Raw genomic sequence first — 4,713 nt, 5'->3', positions numbered from 1 at the left:
GAGCTCCAGCAGCCCTCCATCTCACTCAGCCACAATCGCCACTGGTTTTCACAAACAGAAGTTGTGGGACTTCTCTCCCTGGCACTGGAGCCCTGGGCTTGGGAGCCTGGTGTGGGGCTGGGATCCCTTGGTCCTCAGAGGGGATCTTCGTGGCTGAGATATCCCTCACCATTTTTAACCACCATATGTGGATGTAGGACCAGCTGTTCTCCCTCTCTGCCCTTCCTACTAGTTTTGACAGGTCTTCTATATTTCCTTAGCAATAGCACTTCTGTTCAGCTTGACTTCAGGTCTTTCTCAACGATGGTTGTTCTGTAGTTTAGTTGTAATTTTGATGTAATCATGAGAGAAGGCAAGCACAACATTTTCCTAGTCTGCCATCGTTACTGGAACACCATATATTGAAAACTTATCCTCCAAATGTGATGATATTAGGATGTGAGGCCTTTGAGAGGTGATTAGATCATGAGGGTGGAGGTCTCATGAGGGAGATTAGTGCCCTTATAAAAGAGACCCCACAGAGCTCATGTGAGGACACATGAGAAGTCTGTGATTCAGAAGAGTACCCTCACCAACCATGCTGGTACCCTGACCTCAGACTTCCAGCTTCCAGAACTGTGAGAAATAAATTTTGGTTGTTTATAAGTCACCCAGTGTGTATTGCGTTATGGCAACCAGAATGAACTATAAAACAATAAGTAAAATCACATGTTGGCCATTTTAATGGGGAATAGCAAGGAAAACCACACTGAATTCTAAGTTCTCATTGGGGGAGGTTCTAAAATATAGGAAATCAGGAGACACCATGAGTAATTCACAAGGCAAAGTAGAAGCTTGGGGTCATCTCATTTTGCATCTGAACAGGAGGCCTCAGGAGTTTACCAAAGGGGAACACAGGCTACAAATTTGAAAAGAAAGTTCAGGTCATGTCCTTTGCACATAGACCTTGACAAGTTAATGTTTCCTTTGCAAGAAATGTACACATAGCAGCACCCAGTTACTGAGTTCCCAAACGACAAGCTGAATCATCCTTACACAACATAAAGTTAATCCATTTCTCTTTCTGGTCACTCACCCATGTGGCCCTGAGCATACTCATCCTCTAAACTTCCCCTGGATTAGAGCAGTAGCCCCATCTCCTTTCCTACAACGTAGGTCTGTGCAAGCACCCACTATTCTCCCAGCCACCTAGGGATCTACAGAAAACAGGCAGAGGCTCTCTTTGTTGGACACATCCTTCATCCACACTCAGCCACTGGTGCCTTTTTTGAGTCAGGTCTTGCGCAGGGCTCTGGGGTCCACAGATGAAGTAGTCTCTGACCTTGCCCTCAGGGGCCTTGCGACTGAGAGAGAGAGACAGACAGATAAGCACACGGAAAATGATATTAGAATGTGATTTGTGCTATAAATGAGGGAATTCCAAAGAGAGGAGAGCTGGGGAAAGCTTTCCAAAGGAGATAAATATAAACCAATCTCTGAAGCATAAGCTGGGGTAGATGAAGTGAAGGGATATTCCGGGCACCATGAACTGAACCGGCAGAGTTGGGTTCAGCATGACTTATTCAGAGAGTATTATAAAGTTCTAGAATACAGAACTGATTTCTACCACTCTCTAACCTCAGGCCCCATTTCTCTATCTGGTCTATGAAATGGTTAATTCACAAGCCATGCAGTGTCACTTCCACCCTATTTCATTTGTTAGAAGCAAGTCACTGAGTCAGCTCATGTTCACGGGCTCAAGAAATTGCACTCCTCCTCTTGAAGGAGGAGGGAGTGTCAAAGAGTTTTTAAATTATCACAGTCCACTCAATGGCCACAAATTATTTACAGTCTTCTTACATGCAAAATATGCATACCCTTCCAAACACTTATTCCCTTAAAAGTCCCATCCAACTACAGAATGAACTCAAAGTCCAGAATTTTTACATCTAAATTAGGTTCTGATGTGAAAGAATCTCCTTGGGTAGATTTCCTTCAGTGCACCTCATTGAGTACAGTCACCCTCAATTTGTAGACCTGTGAGTTCCAGGGACAAATTGTCTGCACTCTTGTTCTCTGCCACTCCAACACACAATATTGGGACAAGCATAGCATGACCACTATAGATATTCTTGTTCAAAAGGGACAAGGATGGGAAGCAAATGGGTGTCGCTAGGGAACTGAGTCTGATGATTCTGAGGTCCAGCTGGTCAGATGTTAGAAGTTCCTTGATTGGAATTCAGATTGACTCTGGCCTCTCCATACTCTTGGTTTCAACCTTGGACTCTGTTCTGCCCTCAAGTTGTCTTTTTGTTTCCATGAAATCTAGCCCATGTTTGCATCTGTGTGCTTTCTTGGGCTGCTTCTTGCAGTAGAATTGGGGCAGAGTGGTGTTCCAGAAGTCTCTCTTCATTTTATACTATCTCTGATCCTTTCAGTTCAAGCTTCAAGCTGGCACTATTTTATCAATATAATTCTTTTAAAAACTTTGTGTGTCTTCTGTGAATCTTACCGAGATTCACTCCTTTAGACAACTGGCATCTTTTTGAGATAAGCCTTTCTCTACCTTGGGCTTTGGCTGAATGACAACTTAGCTTCTCGGAAGTCCTACTGTTTAACTGAATATTTTAAGATGCCACTTTTGATTTTTTTCGAGAACTTAACAAAGGATTTTACAGTCACATCCTTAGCTTCATCTTTAGACCATCTTTTCCTGGCATGGACCCAGATTGCATCTCTACTTGGAATTCGTTTATTAATTTTAGCATTATTTAACATTCGGAGAACCTGAGAATTTTCAAAACCAGCAAGTTTAGGTCTCTTTTTATTTAACAGTTCTTCTTAGGGCATATCTCTTGTCTCTCACATTTTAGTATATCCAGTAAAAAGAAGCCAAGAAGCACCTTTAATATTCTGCTGGGAAATTTACTTAGCCAGATTACCTAGTCCATCTGGCATGTTTTTCTACTTTCCATGTTACTGCAGGTGGCAGTGTTGCTAAACTTTCTGCTTAAACTTCTCTCCTTTCCTGCTCCTTATACCCCCTAAGACTATGGGGTCTTTTCTGATTTTCTAACATCTTTTTGGAGTGTCCAATCTGCAAGTCATTCTTTAGGTGATTCCTGCTACCGCCTCTCATTCTGCCTTCTCCATTCCAGCTTCAACGTTCTGCTCACACTACTTTCCCATTCTAGGCTCCTGACATTTAGTAATTTATCCTACAAATTTTATTGAGCACCTTTTGAACACAAGGCACTATATTAAGTGTTAGAGAATTCCTGAGACTAAAGTAGTCTTTGCCCTCGTGTTCTAGTGGGTAAGACATGTCAATCAAATAATCCCAGGAGCCATGATAAAATTATAATCAAGAGGGGTGCATGAAGGAAAATTAAAAAACCCTCTGTGGTCATATAATGAAGAATCTGCTCTAGCGAATGAAAAGGAAAAGCTTCCCTGAAGATGTCACATTTAAGTAGGAATCTCCTGAAATGTGAATGGGGTTCCCTTGGGGAAAAAGATGAATAGCCCATGGAAAGTTCATGAGTCAAGAAGGTTGATATACATGAAGGACAGCCAGGAGACCTGGAGGCTGGAGCAGAAAGAACAAAGACAGTTCCTGAGAATGGGCTAGAGGGCTCAGTAGAGATATCTCAATCTTGAGTGTTTATCCTGGCATGTGGGATAATACACATGTTCAACACACATTTAGCATCTACTATGTGCCATCACCGTGTATTAGGAATACAACAGTGAATACATCACACCAGTTTCCTACCCTCAAAGAGCTTAGAGTATAGTGGTAGAAACAGATAATAAACAAATAATGAACAAAAAAATCTCAGACATACAGTAAGTGCTGTGAAGGAAATATAACAGGGTTATGCGATAGTGGCTGACAGACTTCTTTAGACTGTGTAACCTGGAACAGCTTCTCTAAGATGTTGCATCAGATATTTGATATGAAAGCCGAAATGTGAAGACAAGAGAGGGCGTGCCTCTGTAGTATTTGATAGAGAATGTTCCTCACTGGCCAGTGTAACAGCCCTAAGGATGGAGCAAGTTTGATGTGTTCAGGCACTGAATAAGAGGTCCAGGTGGCTGGAACTCAGAGTCAAAAGAATTAAGGCTAGGAAGACAAAGAGAAGTCCAGCCTCAAGTATGACAGGAAGGGCATTACAGGTGGAAGCAGCCACCTGAACAAAGGCTGGAAGTTGGCAGCTTTATTCTTCTCTGTATTCTTTTGTTCCCTGACTTTCCTTGGCAGGGAGAGGAACAGATAACCCTGCCTGAGATTAAGGATTGGTCAGATTAAGAGCCAGGAGAGGGGTCTGTGGTATCCAGACTAGACAGAGGGGAGCACTAGGAGAAGGGTAATTGCCTGGAAAGGAGAGATGATCTCTAGGTAGGCAGAAACCCCCGATACATACCCAGATACAAAGTTACTGCCTCTCCAAGGTTCATGGAAGTTCAGAGGGCAAGGATCTTGTTTGGCTCTGCACCGTGTCCACAGTACAGGGTAGGAGCTTGGCACATTATTTTTGAGTGAGTGAGTGAGTGAAAATTACCCGGTTTGGTGAGTTTCCTCTTACTAACCCAGCCTTGCAAGTAACCTCATGACCCTTGGGCCTTTTCAAAGCCCTGTGAATTCTGGAAGGGTCTGTAGCAAGTCTTCTTTATAAACCTAAGCAGGCCTAGAGGAGGTGAGTGATGCATCCAGCCTCGGTCTCACAGTTA

Source organism: Pteropus alecto, unplaced genomic scaffold, assembly GCF_000325575.1.
Source record: "Pteropus alecto unplaced genomic scaffold, ASM32557v1 scaffold124, whole genome shotgun sequence".
Lineage (NCBI taxonomy): Eukaryota > Metazoa > Chordata > Mammalia > Chiroptera > Pteropodidae > Pteropus > Pteropus alecto.
Note: the sequence above shows the minus strand (reverse complement) of the source record.